Raw genomic sequence first — 19,538 nt, 5'->3', positions numbered from 1 at the left:
TATACCAGGAAAGTCACTGTCACCTAACTGTGGCCACCTGTGTTTGAATGCTGAGGTCAACGTTAGATCTGTGTCTGTGGGTAGGAATCAAATTTTTATTCACGTGGACAGCCAGCAACGTCAATATCTGGAAGATTTTTCATAATTTAATTTCTATTTAAAAGTCGAGGTGAACATAGGGAGAAGATGGAAGCAGCCACTAGCACCCCCAGAAACGTGGGGATGCTCCGAGGAGCCTGAGAGACCCACAGAGGTTTCGCAGGGAGACCGCAGCTTCTGAGGGAGGATGAGCCTGCAGAAAGCACAATATCTCCGGAACAACTGAAAAAAGGCAGGTCTTTGGGGAAGATGCTTTTTAAAAAGTGGTTTCGCCGGGCGGTGGTGGCGCACACCTTTAATCCCAGCACTCGGGAGGCAGAGCCAGGCAGATCTCTGTGAGTTTGAGGCCGGCCTAGGCTACCAAGTGAGTTCCAGGAAAGGCGCAAAGCAAAGCTACACAGAGAAACCCTGTCTCGAAAAACCAAAAAAAAAAAAAAAAAAAAAAAGTGGTTTCATGGAATTGGGGAAAAAGATGGTGGAACGGAGAGGCGTGCATGGAAGAAAGAAGTGCATTAGAGTTACAGCAGCGGCAACAGGTATGAGCGCATGGATGGTTATGGCAGACAAAGGAGCGTGTTGTTGCTGAGCAGGGCCAGTCCTCAGGCTGCTGGGAGACTCGGGTCACCACCAGGCCTGCAACACCCTGTAGCCACCCGCCGGGCTGCTGCTGCCACTTGAGCTGCTCATCCTGTAAACACGATGCCTGGGTACCGACAGGGCGGCTGACACCGAGGGCCGGGTGGTAGACAGCAGCCTGGTGGTAGACAGCTCATCAGGTCCTGTCCCCGCGACATGTTGCCCAGCCACACGATCACCCGACGATGAACAGCAACAAGATATCTGAGGCAAAGAATGCTTCTTTTTCTGGATTACGTCTCCTTGAAAGTTTTTAGTGGTCCACACCGCCGGAGGACACCGTGTGGGTGTCTGTGCTCAGTGCTGCCGCCGTCGACCATGTCGACATCGGTGATCTTCATCGCCCCTGGAGACCAGGGTGATGTCCTTGATCTCAGCTGCCGCAGGAAATCACGTTCAAGTCCACAATCTGTGCTGCCACCAACTGCTATGGGCAAGGAACTCAAATGGGAATGAGAGAGATGGATGGTTTCTGTGACAACCCCCCCCCCTCCGCTCCCCCCCAAAAGAAACAGTCTAGATAGGAAGCTATTGAAGAGATTCCTTAAAAACTGATGAAGATGCTGAAGTGTAGCGCATCACAGTTGATGGCTTCCGGTGAGGGTGGATGGGAACCGACTGTTTTCTTTAAGGAGCTGGCTGGTGAGAGTTTGACCATGCTCCAGTCAGTATATGGGCAACGCAAATTGGACTTGATGGGGTTTTGGGGGGGTGGGGGGGGAGGGTGCAAGACCTGGGAGAAATGGGAAGCAATTGCAAACGGAGTACATTTTATGAAATTCCCAAATAATTAATAAAAATATTTTGGGGGGTAAAAGTTGAGGTAAAATATACACAACATAAGATTACCATTTAACCGTGTTTGAGTATTCCCTGGGCACCAAGAGTGTTTACAATGCTGTGAAACCATCAGCTCCTTCGTCTTCAGAACTGAAACCCTGGGCCATTAAATGGCTTTCTGTTCTCTCCCTACAAGCCCAGCAATGATCCTTCTCTGTGTCTTTGTGGGTTTGGCTGTGTAGGCAGGCGTCTTGGTTTTCGTGAGGTCATCCAGCTTCTGCCCTTGTGTGTCTGGTTCTCCAAACTTGACTGTTGCTGGGGTTCACCATGCTGTAGCAAGTGACAGGTTTTCCTTCTTTATGAGACTGGATACAGTTTGTTGTCATAGTTTTAGTGGGTGTAAAGCCTTTCTTTGCTAGGTATGGTGGTGCATGCCTCTAGTCTCAGCTGAGCCAGGAAAATCATGAAGTTTGAGTCTGGCTTGAGTTACACACTCACACATACCAAACAAATAAAATAAATCCTTTTTTTTTTTTAATCAATATGCATTTAGAAGTTCCTGGGGTGTTTTTGTTTGTTTGTTTTGTTTTGTTTTGTTTTGTTTTGTGTTTTGTTTGAGACAGGATCTCACTATGTAGCTCTGGCTGTGATCTGTAGACCAGGCTGGTCTCTAATTCATAGATCCACCTGCCTCTGCGTCTTGAGTGCTGGGATTAAAGGCATGGGCTACTACCACCTGGCAGAAGTTCTTGTTTGCTTGTTTGTTTTTTGTATTAATAACTGTAGCTGATTAAAATTGGGCTCTATCTTTATAAAGTTGTACAAGTTGTTTGATGGTTCAAATAATAATGGAAGAAAACAAAACAAAAAAACTCAACTGTAGATGTAACCAACCGTCTTATTAAATAAGATACACAGAGCCGATTCAGAGAAGAAAGCCAAGAGGTCAGAGCTAAGAGCCTCACCCTTCCTGCTTCAGTGATCCTCTTCAGTCAAGAGAGCTCTCTGAAAAGGACCTACTTCCTGTGTGTATGTCTTTATATAGTCTAGCTGTTCTGCCTTCTCATTGGTTGTAAACCCAAACACGTGACTGACTGCCTTGTCACTGCCTGTATGTACCGCCCTCCAGGTCCTTAAAGGCGTGCGCCACCACCACCACGCACTTGCTATGGCTCTAAGACCCCCAGGCAACTTTATTTATTAACATACAATTAAAATCACATTTCAGTACAAGTAAAATACCACCACACCCAACCAAACCTGGTGCTATACTCCTGCAATCTTAACAGCAGGGATGCAGAGGCAGGAGGATGGCCACAAGTTGGAGATTGACCTGGGCTAAATTGTGAGGTCTAGGCCAGCCAGGGCTGCATAGCAAAACCTCGTCTCAAAAAAAAAAAAAAAAAAAAAGACAAATCTAGTGTCCAAGAAATCAAACTAGTATATTACCAGAGGGGTGTGTGTGCGTGTGTGTGTGTGTGTGTGTGTGTGTGTGTGTGTGTGTAAAATGAGTTTATAATTCTAATTAAGAAGTAAAAGAGACTTGTTGGGATGTGTAACTTTCTTGTTTTTCACATCATTTTCTCCAATATATTTACTGGCCATAAAACGAAAAGATATGACTTCCTTGATAATGTTGAGAGCGAGCTGGCCAGTGGGCCCTGGCTCTGCCTGCCATGAGCAGCAAGGTGAAATGGAAGATAGTGTCACCTGTCACATGTGACTTAAAGCTTTCAAAGTGCTCCTTTCCCAGTAATTGCTAAGATTATTAAATTGCAAAGTCGGCTAAGGAAGCTTCTGGCGTGTGTTTTTATAATGTCAGACAGCGAGCTGCTAATGAGAAAGCCAGCGAGACAGCGGGAAGCAAAGGGCAGCATGGGAGCCAGCAGTCTTGGCAGTTTCAATGCATTGTTAACGTGGAGAACTCGCTCTCAAGCCTGGGAAGCTGACAGAGTGGGGATGTCCCCTGCTCCTTCAAGGGAAGGAGACTTTAAATGGGATTTTATTTTTATTACTCAAGGTAAAAGAAACAGTTTTACACTTATGATTTATACCCGACCTAGTGCAGGAGTTAGATGAAGTGATTGAGAGAATGCTAAAGCATGTAATTTAGGAAATGTGAATAGAATTTCCCCAACTTGTCTTCTGTTGTTCCAGCACTGACCTTTTCCTCTGAAAATATTAACAGAAACCTGAAAAAAAAAAAAAGAACATAAAGTCCCTGGCTGCAGGGAATGAGTTTAGAGTTTCTGCATGCCAGTGGCTTGTCTCTTCTAACCAAGGGCTGGTGAGTTCACCGAGCTCCTGTAATTAGGATTTTCTTGGCCTGTAAATAGAGTAGCCATATGTTCTAGATTTTTCTGGGGCAGTCCCAATTAAAATATTCCTTCCTGTTGTTAGACCATGTGTCAGACCATGTGTTCTAATTTTTTTTTCTTTAATGTAAAATGTGGTCTGCTTTCCCAAAACGGTCAGTATTTCCCTAATGGCTATTTCCGTTCAAGGTACAAAGAACTCCCTGTGTGTGTGTGTGTGTGTGTGTGTGTGTGTGTGTGTGTGTGTGTGTGTAGGGGGGGTTAGCATCCTACCCAATGTGTGAGACTCGGATGATTGTCTATGTGTGTCCACAGACCCCAGTATGATTTCTCTAGGTACCTCCACAGGACTCACTTCTCCCACATCTTTCTCTTCCTGCTGTACCAACCCTGGAGGGCACACTACTGCTACTGTGCCTATTATTGTCTGTGTGCTAGACTCCTCTCCTCAACACACGTTTACAGCCTAGAAGAAGGCCTGAAATGCTAGCTACTCATGAGGCTGAGGCCAGAGGATCACAAATTCAATGTGTGCCTGGGCCATAGGGTGAGGTCAAAGATTGCCTGGGCAATTTACTGAGACTCCATCTGAAAATAAAAAAAGTAAAAAGAGGACTGGGGATATAGACTAATGGTAGAGCCCTGCTGAGCATGTGGATGGCCCTGGGTTCAGTCCATCGCTCTAAAAAAGGGAGTGGGGACTGGAAAGAAGGTTCATTGGTTAAGAGCACTTGCTGCTCTTTCAGAGGACCCAGGTTTGTTTCCCAACACCCACATGGTGTCTTATAACCAACCATCTGTAACTCCAGGATCCAGTGTCTTTTGGCCTCTGTGGGCACAGGCATACACAAAATACACATATGATACATGCAGTCAAAACAATCATACACATAAGATAAAATTAAATTAAAAAAAAAAAAGACCATCACCTGGCTTTTTCTATAATATCTACTAGGCCTCACTTGATCCTGAAGTTGTGTGTGTGTGTGTGTGTGTACCAGTTGATTGGATTTTTTCTTTTTTCTTTTTATTTATTCTTCTCTCATATAGTACATCCTGACCACAGCCTCCCCTCACTCCACTCCTCCTAGCTCCTCTGCCACCTCCCCTCTCCCCCAGATCCACTGCTTCTCCATTTCCCTTCAGATGATTGGACTTTTTGGTTTTTAATCACTAAGAACAATGACATCCTTTTAAAAATGTTGCAGAGACAGCTCAGCTGTTAAGAGCATGTGCTCTAGTCTTCCAGAGGACCCATGTCTAACAGCTCACAACCACCTGTAATTCTAGCTCGAGGGGATCCAGTGTCCTCTTCTGGCCTCCATGGGTACTGCACTCATGTGCACACACACACACACACACACACACACACACACACACACGCACACACACACGCACACAAACACACACACACACACACACACACACACACACCATGGGTAAAAACCTACCTCTTGACTCCTCATATGTACTAAGAGAGAATAGTGAATCTTACGGCTTTGTTATGCTATTCTACACACACACACACACACACACACACACACACACACACACAAACAACTTCTAACCATCATTTCTTTTGGTGCATCTCCTCGTCTAGACCCTTCAATGTAGTTATCCTTTCAACCCCGTGTACTCTCTAAATGTTTGCTCAAAAAATATATATAATTAAATAAATATTTACTCCACAGAATTGCCTACAAGAGAGAGTCTGTCACCTCAAGGTGGTATTTCTTGAGCACTAGAATTGAACCCTGGGCACTGTGCATGCTAGGAGGACGGTCTGCTCCTGAGCTATAAACCCAGATGCCCTAGCTGATTCCTGCCAAGTCTGCATCTCTCCCCCAGCTCTTCTCTGCACTCCTGCCAGCAACCCAATAATAAGCCAAGGTTGTAAGGGTTAGGGGGAGGAGAGGATGTCTATGGGAGACATGGACAAGATCAGGAATCAAAATATTCATGCATGAGGTTTGGGTGGTCCTCTGAGGGGTTTGAGCATGAGCATGTTGAAAGACTTCAGAGATTCTGATCTGAGAGAACTCTTAGTCCCAACTCTTTAAGTCCTAGCTTCAAGGCCCCTGTCAGCACGATCCTCACGTTACCAGCTCTTTCCGGTTTCCTCATCTCTCATGGTAACAGCGTCCCTTTCTCTGGGGAGTTGAAATGTTTAGGAGGATGAAGTTGCCATGTTTTTGCGTTCAATGTGTACTTGGGGGCAAGTTTCGCTCAATAGGTGACTAAGCCCTTGAAGTGTTTAAAGTAGAAATCAGCTCTACTGATCAGTGTTGTTTAAGACATCTAGGAGGGCTTAGTCACCTGAGTTTGTCGTTCTGACTTTTACATCTAACTTGTGGTTTATAGCATCAGCTCCCAACTACCAACACTCTTTATAGTCCTGAGATTTCTGGACTTTAGGTCCACCAAAGCCTTTCTTCAATTTGGGAATTATTAACCCTTTTGAAGTTCCTTGTTAAATGCAATGTCCCTTCAGTCATCGGCTGTGTGATAAGAAGTGGGTTTGTGTCCCTGATCTGTTCATTTCAGCTTATCACTAGATAAAGGACAGACATTCTTCTACAGAAAAATAATCTTAGATCTGGAACCCTAGCCAACATCTGCCTTTACTTTTCTTCTTGAGAATAATCCAAATTTCAGAAAGTTCTTGTGTCACAGATTCAGACAAAACCATATAATCTGACTTTTTCCATACAAGGGAAGTGAGATTGTAGACTATTCCTTTCCACTTCCAGACCTGTGCCCATTTGCCCACGAAGCCACTACTACCGTGCAAGTGCACTGTGCTAGAATCAAATGCCTGGCCGGGCCCCGGGTCATCTTTCGTGTTCTGGTACATCTAGCATATGGTTACATAACAGCAAATTCCATGGTCTGTCATGAGAAGCCTCCGCTATAGGGCTGAGGAGATGGCTCAGTGGGTAAAAAGGTGCTTGCTGCCAAGCCTGATGACCTGAGTTCAATCCCTGGGATCCACATTGTATAGAAGGTTGTCCTCTGACCTTCATACCCACACATACAAAATAAATGAATAAAAGCTCATTCTCATATATCGAAATCCCTCATTGTAAGTAGCCACATTTACATATATGTGTATATATCATATACATATATATACACACATTATATATATATACATATATAGTGTGTATGACGTGTGTGTGTGTGTGTGTGTGTGTGTGTGTGTGTGTATGTGTATGTGTATTAGTATATAGCTTTAATCCCATCACTGGGGTATACCTCCACATATATTTTTGAGACAGACTTTCTCCTTGTATATCCCAGGCTGACCTTGAACTCAGACTCCAGACTCCTGGCTTTTACATGGTGCCAGCATATCTGGCTGCCATTTCTTTTTGTGTTAAAGAAAAGGGAATATATACACTGGTACCCTCTGGTTTAGTTGAACTGAGCAGCTGCCATGCAAATTCATGTGGCTTGTGAAGTGCAAGATAAACTAATAAACAAAAATTCTCTGATGCTGGTATTATCTGTGTGAAGCAGAATTTGCTTGCAATTGTAAAACCAAAGTAAAATTCACAAACATTGGACACACAGACGCAAAAGCTAATTAAAAAATGCCATTTCCATCAGTTCAGCATTAAAACTTTTGTGTTTATTAAGCTAGCCTCTAAAACGTTTTGGTTGACTGTATTATAAGCACATGTTATACATTTAAAACTGTTCAGCAAACTCTCCTAAGAAAAAGACCATTTCTCCCTGATTTATATTGTTGGGATGTCACATAAAATTTAATTTTCCAATAAGAGTCTCTGCTGGGACAGTTTGAAAGGCCTCTTACTCATATCAAATTTGCAGCCCTTTAGTTTTGGGGGATTTAGTTTTCACTTTCTCATATGACACAGCACACTGCCACGCACGTATCAACTTTCCTGAAGTTTCCAATGCATTTCTTCCTTTTCCCATCCTACAAGGGCTCTCTGTGGGTGCTAAAGTAAGTGGAGTGTTTTCAGCCTGGCTTGCCGGGAAGACATAATGTGTCCCTAGTCTAGCTATTCACATATAATTCTCCCTAGCCAAACCCCAGATCTTGCAGCTCAGGAAAGACTTGCTGCCTCCGCTTCCTCCTCCCCTGCCCTTGACAGATCCTGATGACCACGCTTGTAAGGAGTCACTTCCAATCTCTTGAAGCGTTGAAAGCCATGTGCCATTCTGGTCAAGCCTGCCTCCTCGTTGTGTCCTTAACTTGGTGACTTCCCCCTCTCCCTTCATCTGTTCTGATTCCTCCCACAGTCCATGGACTCACAGACCCTTTATTAGCATCCTGAGTTCACGCTGATCTCTTCTTTCCACAGGTTTGTAATTTAATGTTTGCCTGAAAGGTTCCTTTGTTCTCTGGTCTTTCCACTAGGATCATGGTCTTCCTGCTGTGATCATGATCTTCAGTTACCCCCCCCCCCCACAAGTTTGTGCTGGCCACAGGAATCGGTTCTTGGAGGATAGAAAGAGCCTTTAATGGCAGCTACAGGCTTGAATCAGTCCTGGTTTCAATATTCACCGAATTTTCCTCTTCTAACCAAATCACTTAAACCTTTTTTTTTCCTTTGTGAGACAGGCTCTCACTTTGTAGCCCAGGCTGGCCAGAAACTTACTGTATAAGCCAATTCTCTTGCTTCTGCTTCCCAAGTCAGTACAAGGCACACACACACGCACACACACACACACACACACACACACACACACACACACATGCACACACAGATTCTTTTTCCTGAATGATTAAATATAATTAATGCCATCCATCATAAGGGATATTCTGTAAAGTGAGAACATTCTGCAAAATCATAGTTTTTATTTAACTATGTTTTGAAATATCAGAAAAGGAGCCTTCAAAACACCCTTTTATCTCAAAGAAAGCTATTTTTAGGAAAGGGACAATTCAGTTGCAGCTCTAATTTTCAGTACACATGCCAAACTGGTAGAGGCCAGTTAACGAGGCCTTGCTGTACCCATTAGCAGTCTCGAAGCATTTGTTTTTTCCAAGTACATCCAACTCATTCCTTCCTCCATTTCCAACTCCAACACAATCCTTCTTACACCATTAACTCGAGTCATAGTCTCTGCCTACATATCACAAGACACTCTTTCTCCACCTTGGGTAGAATAATGTGCCCTCACTAGGAACTTAAATGAATAAGCTTTTACTTTCCTGTATTGACTTCTCGGAGCCTAAAATGCTGAATCTTTCAGTGTGTTTGTGCCAGGGGTTTATATCTTCACCAAGGCCATCTTCACCAAGCCCAGAGAAAAGTTTTAGAAAAGGAAAACCCCATTTAAAAGAAGAAACAAGTCAACATCACTTTTCTCAAATCTTATGTTACCTACCGTCTTGAAAGTATTTTTTCAGCCAATATACAGAGACTTCTGTTATTAATTTAATGCCCATGGATGTATATGTCACTTTCTCAACTAGTTTTTCCCAGCAAGGGAGCAGACAAACATCTTTCGCCTCTCCCTACAGTCCTTGGCTCCAGGATCTTTCCCTGAGTTTCTGCTTTATTCCTACCAGATCTTCCTGGGCCCTCCACCTGGGTCCCTTCAAGTGGCACACGTGCGGCCTACCAGCATAGACAAAGCACAAGGAAATTTAAAGGAGCAAAACAAAACTATACTTGGTCACCTGTTCAGTGAAATCAGCATCACATTAGTACACAAACCAGAGAGAGCGACATAAAAACTACAGACCACAAGCAATAATAAACACAGATACAAACCTAGCTCTTCAAAGTCCTAGCAAATCAAGCCCAAGAGCATCGAAAAGGCATTATACTCCACAATCAAGTGAGATGTATTCCTTATGTGTATGGCTGGTCCAATGCCTGATCAGAGGCTGTAATCTACAGCATCCGTGGGTTAAGAAGAAGAAGAACTGTGTGGCCACATCAACCGATACGGTAAGAGGACTATGTTTAGTGATGAGAAGCTGCATGCTTTCCCCCCAAAGATCAGGGAAAGGCATTCTTATTCAACAACAAAGTGGAAATCCAGGCCCGTGTCGTAAGACAATGAAATGCAGCATGTATAGATTGAAAAGGAAACACAAAGCAAATTTTTGCTAGGAAACAAAGGAATTGGTGAGGGCCTGCGTAGGACCTGTGCACTTTCCTTATTACACATTTGTTTTCTGTTTCAAAGATGCCCACTTTCACTCCATTATGGTTTCCTTCTAGTTCCTTTAATATGCGATTATGTTGTAGGTTTTTAAAATGGATGTTCAGAGCATGTGGTTTTCAATCCTCCTCAACTATACACATTTAAAGCTATAATTTTTAAAATTCCTGCTCTTCCTCAATCCAGATGTCTTAGTGGGTTATATTTTCATTTTAATTTAAAATATTTAAATTTTCATTGCATTTCTTCCAACCTGTAAGTTGTTTTAAAATGTGTTGCTACCAGACATGGTGACACACATCTGTAATCCCAGCACTTAGGCGGTGGAGGAGTTCAAGGTCATTTCAGTTATCTATTGAGTTTGAGACCAGCCTGTCACAGAAGACCTTGTCTCTAAATTAAAAAAAAAAAAAAGGGAGGGTCAGTGATGATGGCTCAGGGGCTAAGTAGTACTTGCTGCCTAGCCTGATGGCCCCAGGACCTACACAGCGGAAGAAAAGAACCAATGCCTGTAAGTTGTCCTCTGACCTCTACGTATGCACTGAGGCATGCATGCCTGTATGTATGTGTATGCACATAAAAGGAAGTGCAATGTTAAAATTAAGTTAAAATAAATAGAGATTGGTGAGATGGTTCAGAGCTAAAAGCATACGTTGCTCTTACAGAAGACCTGAGTTTGGTTCCTAGCACCCACGTTGGATATCTCACAACTACCTGTAACTCCAGCTCTAGGGGGAACAGACCGTGTGAGTGTGTGTGTGTGTGTGTGTGTGTGTGTGTGTGTGTGTGTGCATGTTAATTTCCAAAACTTCTGAGGGATCGAGGGATCTGCTAGTTATTTTCCTATTATTCATTTTTAGTTTGATTCAACGTTAGAATAAAGCATACTCTGTGTGATTCCAAGTTTGGCGGGACTTGCTTCATGGCCCAGCGTGCAGTACGTTTTGATAAGTGGTTATATGTTGCTGAAAACTGTACACTTCGCACTTGTTACGTGTAGTGTTCTGTAGACTTCAATTACACTGATGGGGTCTTTACTGGTTTTTTTTTTCAGTTTATTCTATCAGTTATTGAAAAGTATATTGAATTCTTCAATTACAGCTGTAGGTTTATCAAATTCTCTTTCTTTATCAAATATCTCATGTTTCTCTCACTTTAGTTTACTTGTTATAAAGCTTGTAGAGGCTCTCAACCATTTTATGTTCCTCTTAAAAGGCAGACAGAGTACAGAGAAATCACTCGAATCCTGTCCAGGCTGTCTTTTAGGCTAACTTAAGGTCGGTCGTGTGGGTGTTGGCTTTGTTAGTAGGCTGTCTGTGCTCTTTTAGATTGGGAGTGCCAGTCCACACAGGCCTTGTGATCACGTCTCCTCAGTACCACGCTGGTACAAAGAGCTCTGCACAGCCTCCTCCCAGCCTCCCAGGAGCTGCCCTCCCTTATTGCCTTGTGGTCTGTGCCTGTGCTGGCTCAGGTCAGGAGTTGAGCAAACATTTCAAGGGGGAAGTTCACGCCACCTTGTGGGTTCACTTCCTTCTATTCTCTGGGCCTGGTACCACCAAGTCTTTACCCCTCTGGCGCTTTTGAGCCTCATTCTGTCTCTTTGGGGCTCAGTAAAGCTGCTGCTTGCTGTCCGGCCTGCACTCTGAATTGGGTGGGGATGAATCTGGAGGTCACCGTGGTGTGACTGCCTTCTCTCCAGGCTCATTTGTACTGGCCATTTTTAGTACAGTCAGATCTTCTTCGTGTATTGTGTCTTCCTGTTAGAGTCTCTCAGCAGGAGGGTTAGTTCGGTATAAGCTACTCTGTTATGGCTGGCTTCCAAAGTCTTTCTCTTTCGTATTTAAGTATACTATATATTACAAATTTAAAAAACTAAAATCACTTAGGAGATCGAAATAAAGATATGACAAAGGCAAAAAGACTGAATTATGAGCTATAGAATGGCAGTCTTAGTCAAGATTACCCATAAGTCTTTGGACTCATTATTCTATTTGGAACAAGTGCCCTTCCTTTCTTACCTTCACGGTGCTTCTTTTTTTTTTTTTTTTTTTTTTTTTTTTTTTTTTTTTTTGCTTTTGAAACATGGTCCCATTACTTAGTTCAGGCTGGCCTTGAACATACCAGGTAACCCAGTTTGACCTTGAACTCACAGTGATCCTCTTACCTCCGTCTCCAAAGTGCTAGGACAACAAAAGGTTCAGATTACAAGTAGAGCTTGACGCCAGCTTAATTTTGTTCTTTGTTAAGAGGGTTGTGCTTGGTTGGGAAAGCCAATATCGCTCTTGTTGATATTTGTTTGTTTATTCTCATGTGCATGTGCCTGAGTGCGTGTCTATGTGCCATGTGCATGCAGGAGGCCCAGGAGGTCGGAAGAAAGTGTCAGAACCACTGGGACTGGAGTGGCCGGTGGTTGTGAGCACCATGGGAGTGCTGGGAATCAAACCTGGGTCTTCTGCAAGAGCAGTAAGTACTCTTAAAACTGCTGAACCATCTCTCCAGCCTGAGAAAGCCAATGTTTCATCTCTCGACTACCACATAAATGCCACGCGATCCAGGACAACAGACCTCTTCCTTTTACCAATTTGGTTTTATTATTTGTTAGTTGAGACAGATGACCACCAATGTCTGCTTCCCCCAACCCCTTTCAGAAGAAAGCAGGGTATAAATAAATAGAGAAATGGTGTCTAAAGGGCTGACTGGTCTTCCTGACAGTGTGTCTGGGGTCAGCCGAGTTTTAGAGACAAGGTTTGCCCTATGTCTTTCTGTAGTGATATCCGAACTCTAACACTTTTCTGACTCTGGGACAATTTCTACTCATGCTCTGTTTTTCTTTGTCTTCATTAGGGCTGTGAATTGACACAGCCCTGACTGCTGTTTCTTGCTCATCTGGGTCATAAGAAAACATGAGCATTTGAGTCGGGGTACTGATTTGGAGAGAGCTGGTTGGGCCTGATAAGAAAAGGAATCAAACTATTGGGAGTCTGAACAAAATTTGCCGAAATAAGAATATGACTCAAAATATGGGTGTTGTAGCGAGTCTTTCTCTGTCCCGCCAGCCAGATCCCAAATAACCACACTGAGACTTACTAATTATGAAAACTTGGCAAATAGCTTAGGGGTGTTTCTGACTAGCCCTTATAACTTAAATTAACCCATATCTTTTAATCTATGTTCTTTGTAATGCCCATGCTGCTTGTTCTGCATCCAGCTGGCAACCCCACCCTTCTTCTTCCCAGCATTCCCTCTGCCCCCCAAATCCTTCCTAGCTATTGGCCATTTAGCTTTTTATTAAACCAGTCACAGGGACATATCTTCAACAGGGTGTAGTGGGTATGCTGGCACACACTACCAGTAGTGGGAGGTAGAGGAAGTAGGATGAAGAGTTCAAGTCTATCCTTGAATCTATTAAGGATTCTATCTATCAAGTAAGTTTGGGGCTAGCTTGGGCTACATAGTTGAGAAATGAAACATTGGCTTTCTCAGGCAGGAGAGATGGCTCAGCAGTTAAGAGTACTTACTGCTCTTGCAGAAGACCCAGGTTTCATTCCCAGCACCCACATGGTGCCTCACATGTTGTCACAAACCAACAGTGGAATGGCCATAAGTTTTCACAGCCATATTGACATATTATTGTGGTCGGAATGATCTAAAACAGCTGAAATATTAATGGGACAGAGCCTCAGAGGCAGCCTCACTACCTCAGTGACTACTTCCCTAGGCTTTCTGTCTTCCCTTAACCTCCGTCAGTTATGATGTCACCCTCGGCATTTTACTAGCTTCAGCCTGGCTGGTGTCCCTCTGGTCACTCTGTACACATGCCGCAGCGAACCAACACCATATACATTTATCTGTTGACCTTCCTGTCATTCTGGGAGGTCAGCATCTTCATTTCAAAGATGTGGAACCTGAGAGCCACAGAGACAAACCCATCTTCCCATGGACTTAAATCTTAGAATGTCTCAGAGCTTGTGTTCAGAACTCAAGTCTGGTCCCAAACTCAGCATCTGCTGGGTGTTGTTAATAAGCAAGTACTAGATGGTTAAATCCCGCCAAAGCCACTTGTGGAAGGAAGGAACTTTTTTTTTTTTTTTTTTTTTTGGTTTTTCGAGACAGGGTTTCTCTGTGTAGCTTTGCGCCTTTCCTGGAACTCACTTGGTAGTCCAGGCTGGCCTCAAACTCACAGAGATCCGCCTGGCTCTGCCTCCCGAGTGCTGGGATTAAAGGCGTGCTCCACCACCGCCCGGCTAGGAACTTTTTTTAAAGCTGATTTTTTTTGGTCAAATAAGCAACTCCCCAGGCTAGCATGCTTTCATGCCTTAATGTATGTTTTTCTCAATTATAATGCATCTTTCCTTATTTATTGAACACCCACTATGTGCTAAAAACACAGAGTAATACAAAAGACATAAAACTATGGCTAAAGTATAAATTGGTACAACTCCTAAAAAGAGTAAATGAATATTTTTTTTTTCGTTTCTAAATTTGCATAACCTTTGGCCAGGTTTCTGTTCCTCTTCTTGAGGAATGACTCATCCATATGTATTAACTCTGAGGTCTAGGAACACTGGTAGATATGTAGATAAATGCGAAGTAAATTATCTCAAGTTGAAATAGGTACTTTAAAGGGGGGAAGAGTTGTGTTAGTCAAGGAGCCGGGCTGGAGTCTCCATGCAGCTGAGCAGGAGGCAAGAGTGAAAGTGAGATTAAGAACTGGCTTAGGCTGGGCAGTGGTGGCGCATGCCTTTAATCCCAGCACTCGGGAGGCAGAGCCAGGCGGATCTCTGTGAGTTCGAGGCCAGCCTGGGCTACAGAGTGAGTTCCAGGAAAGGCTCAAAGCTACACAGAGAAACCCTGTCTTGAAAAACAAAAACAAAAACAAACAAACAAACAAAGAACTGGCTTAGGTACTTGGGGTGCTGGCACTGGGGCTGAGGTCTGCATGGCAGGCCAGGGGTCTGGAAGCTGGCAGAGAAACTGAGAGTACAAAGAGGAATTACCTCTTTCTTGGAGACATTTCAGTTGTGCATTTAAGTCTCTAACTGGCAGGATGAAGCAAAAATAATTGTCGCTTCAAGCAGATGTGAATCTTTCTTAAAGATCTTCATTGGGTTAGTATTTGACTGAATGAATGGGTAGCTATGGCCTATCTATGTCAACTTGTAAAACAAAACAACAAAGTGGGCTTAAAAACAGGCTGCTTAAGATTCAACGGCGAGTCAGGTGTGGTGGAACTTGGGAGGCTGAGGCCAGGTAATTGCTACAATTTTGAAGCCAGGCTGGGCTACATAGAAAGATTCTGTCAAAAAAAAGAAAAAAGAAAAAAAGAAAAGAAAAGAAAGAAAAAGAAAAGAAAAGAAAAAGGAAAAGAAAGAAAGAAAAGAAAAAAGAAAAAGAAGGAATGATAAGAAATGGAAGTAATAAAAAGAAAACGAGAGAGAGAGAGAGAGAGAGAGAGAGAGAGAGAGAGAGAGAGAGAGACTCTCAACTGAACTACTTTAGACAGTAAGGACATGTGCCTGCGTGTAGCAGAGGGGTCCAGAACTAGACTGGGGTCCCTTGGTTCTGGGTACCTGCATAGCCCTCCATCTTTTGAAGGCTTTGTGCTCAGTGATTTGACCAGATGACGGCAGACCTTTCCAGGTCCCATTTAAAGAAGAGAGAAACCATCTCTTCCTGAGATCTTCATCAGACCTCTTTCATGTCTCCTCACTGGTCTGAGTTTCATCATGAACCCACAATTAGGCTAATCTTTGTCACTGGTAGACTTAGCACTGAGGGACTGAGTGGGCAGAAGTGAAAGGAATGGGTAGCCCTGATTCCCATGGGTCAGAACTGCCTCTCCTTCTTAACAATGACTGTACAGCTGGCAGATTGGAATGGCTCAAAGCAAGCACACCTTGGCTCCAGATGGCCCAGCCATTCCTGGCCATCTCAAGGGATAACCATCTTTGCTATTGTTATATGAATGGGTGAAAGCACATTATTGGGTTAAACCATTCAGAACCACACCAGAAGGGATCTGTGAGCATAGTGCTGGCTGTGCAAGCATGAGGAACTGAGTTTAGATGTCCAGCACGTGCATAAAATCTGGGAGATACGTGCCCGTAACCCCAGCGCTGGTTGAAGGGGCACAGGGCTGAGACAGAGGGATCCTTGGTGCTTTTCTGACCAGCCAGTCTAGACAATTCAAGAGTGCCAGGTTCAGTAAAGAGACATTGTCTCATAAAGGAAGACATGCACCACAATGCACATAAAGGTCTACATGACCTGACCTCCACACACATGCACCACAATGCACACACGTGTGTGTACACACACACACACACACACACACACACACACACAGAAAGGGGGAGAGAGAGAGAGAGAGAGAGAGAGAGAGAGAGAGATTATTCTTTGTTTATTAGATTGATAAGAGCAAAATGTTTAGTAAGTATTGCAGTTAAGACTGAGAAGAAACTTGCCCATTGCTAATGAGAATACAGATTGGTACAATCTTGATAGAGGGCAATTTAAACAGTGCCTTTATCATTCAAATGAACATATCCTGCACCAGCAAGTCTACTTTCGGACTTGGTCAGAAAGGGAAGTATGGACAGTCATTTGCAATATCTCTGCTTATTACCCATAGCTTATGCAACTATGAAAGAAAACAAGGATGTTTTGTGTGTGCTTGCGTGGAGCTATCTTCAAGTTGATTTCTTGCATGAAGGAAAACAAGCATGTCTACGTGTGCATTCATAAGCATGTGTTTAAAGACAATTTAAATATTTATTTGCATATTTACTGTTCGCAGACCATTATGGAAGTACAGGAAAACTTCATTTTTGTTTTCTATAGGAAAAGACATTTGTGGTCAAGGGGAAGGAATGGTGGTGGAGGCTTTAAAAAAAATTCAAACACTTTTTGTAGTATCTACATTTTTGAACCATTTCTCCTGCTCAAGATTAAATATAAAGTTTTAGGGCTGTCAAGATGCCTCCGTGGGCAAATGAACCTTCCACGAAGGCTGGTGACCTGAGTTCAATTCCTGGGAGCCAAATGGTAGAAAAGCAAGAACTGACCTCCACAGTCATGTGTCATGACACGTGTGCTGCACACACAGACATAATAAAAAAAAAAGTAGTGATGAAATTGAATATTTTAAAGAAGAATAAGAAGGCAATAACATATAGGCTTGAGTGAGCTTTTATAAAGGTAAGTAAAACAGTGAATTTGCTGTCGTGTAAATTTCATCTTAACAACAGTGAAAACGATGCTCAGGACATCAACTCCGAACCAAAGACCAGACTCTCTTTCCTCCAGTTCCTCTCTAGAGCATGGTACTACCGCAGTGGTGTGCCAGGCAGGATTTAATGCCTGGCTCCCACTCCCACCCTTCAAAGCACCCATTTTTAGCATTTTCCAGTATCTGTGGTGTAAATATTCCAACCACTGAACATGGATTTGGGACGAGAGGCCTAGGGTTAGCCCGTGTGATCCAGCCATAGCACAGACATGTATTCAGTTAGGGAAAACCACCATCTTTGGGAATATCCCTAAGTGTTCAGTGGAATCCACTCCATCAACCAACCCCACGGGACTGTATGGCCACCTCAGCAGTATAAATTGTAAGTTCACTTTGTCCTCTGCTTTGGGATTTTGTCTTTTAGACGTTTACTTACAGGACAGAAAAATGCAAGGGCTGGTATCTGCGATTTACATGGAAAAGAACTCTTGCTGTCCCTGTGTGGGGCTGCTCTGCTGGCCCTAGACCTGGTAGGACATATGGTACACACTTTAAAGCATGTCTGTGTTTGGTTAATTTCTTCTCAAATTTTGTGTGTGGCTAGTGTGGGTCAGGAACCACAGAAGTTCTCATGACAGTTGGGAAACGAAGTTACCCAACTTGTTGATTTCTCTGTTTCCTATTCTCCTCGTCCTTCTTCTTTTGAGGGCCGTTAAAATGAAAGGGCTCAGTGAGAAAGCATTTGCCTTGCTCGGTACGTGCAAGGCCCTGAGTTTGATCCCCAGTCCCACAAAAGAAGGAAACAAATTTGAAATGTGCGCGCACACACACACACACACACACACACACACACACACACACACACACACACACGGTGATGGGGAATCAAATGTGAATTAAGCTCTTGCTTGGGCCTCTGCTTTCAACTGTTTGGTTAACCCTAGTGGGATAGAGTCTTGTCTGCTTCCTGCATCAGTGTTGCTACAGTGTTGCTATCACCCTGATCCAACAACAGGCACGGTCCACGTGAGATGGGGTGGTGACCCTACTCAGAAAATCCTCGGGCCCATTTTTTAGAGAAAGCTAATCTTGAAATCAGAATCTGTCGACAGTGGACCTTCAGCGATCACTGTTTCAAAGTGAGGTGGACCTTTAAAGAAAAAAGGAACTCCGGACAGCTGACAGTGGCCGGACAGCTGCTGTCACATGCTGGTCTCTGACCTTCTCTAGGGCAGGGAGCAGCTCCTGCTGGTCTGAGGAAGTGGTCAAGCAGCTTTGTGTTTTCACAGCAGGTTGGAGCCCTCTGCAGCTGAGTGAGCCCACAGGCTGGCCATGCCCACCCCATTGCTAACAGAGAGTCTTCCACAGGGGCCGATGAGGAAGGCTCGGCCAGCCGGAGCTGGGAAACAGAAGTAACTGGACCCCCCACGCTGCTGCTAACCGCGGACAGAGCTGGAGCTGTCTTCCTGCTTCTGTTTGCCCTGGACACTCTGCCTTTGTGGCCCTGCAGGAGCCTCTTTGCTCTTGGTGGGGTTCTTGGGGTTGAGTTTCACTTGATTTTTATCTATATGTCTTTTTAAATTTTTTTTTAAAAAATGTGTGCATGCCTGTTCTCTCTGTCACTCTGTCTCCTCCACACCCCCTTCCCCGTGTGTGTGTGTGTGTGTGTGTGTGTGTGTGTGTGTGTGTGTGTGTGTGTGTGTGCTGGGAACCAAACTCGGTTCTCTGCAAGAAGAGCAAGTACTATTAGCTGCCAAGCCATCTCTCCAGCCCCAGGTGTGCCTTACAGTAGAGAGTGAGGCCACCAGGAAAGGGAGGCACATTGCTATTGTCCCAGGCCTACAGGATTGCTCTGGGCTCTATGTTCCACTCCATTCAAGGACTCCTAGGTAGACCCTAAACAGCGAGCATCTGGGATGTCTGGCTCCATCTTCCTCATGTGAAGTTGACCAGGGCAGACTATCAGCTTGTCCTCTGCAGAGCCCAAAGAAAGGAAGTTTGGGGGTTATTTTCTCAAGCTCCCAGCCGGTGGGTTACTGCCCTCTAACACTTCGTGGTGGTTCTGTGGCTCTCAACATGTGATGGCTGCTTCTTTCACTCTTGCTGTCATGAGACTGAGGTGAGGGGCTTTTTTATTTTATTAACTTTTTTATTCCTGTCACAGTCACTGACCCATGCATCCAAAAAAAAACAACCAAAAAACAAAACAAAACAAAAAAACCCATACTCTGAAATAACTACATCATTGAGCACAATATAAAACTGACTGATGGAAAGAAAATGCAAAATGATGAAGTCATTATAAGGTCATGCACATTGCATTCCTGAGAGGT

This window comes from Peromyscus eremicus, chromosome 9, assembly GCF_949786415.1.
Source record: "Peromyscus eremicus chromosome 9, PerEre_H2_v1, whole genome shotgun sequence".
NCBI lineage: Eukaryota > Metazoa > Chordata > Mammalia > Rodentia > Cricetidae > Peromyscus > Peromyscus eremicus.
Note: the sequence above shows the minus strand (reverse complement) of the source record.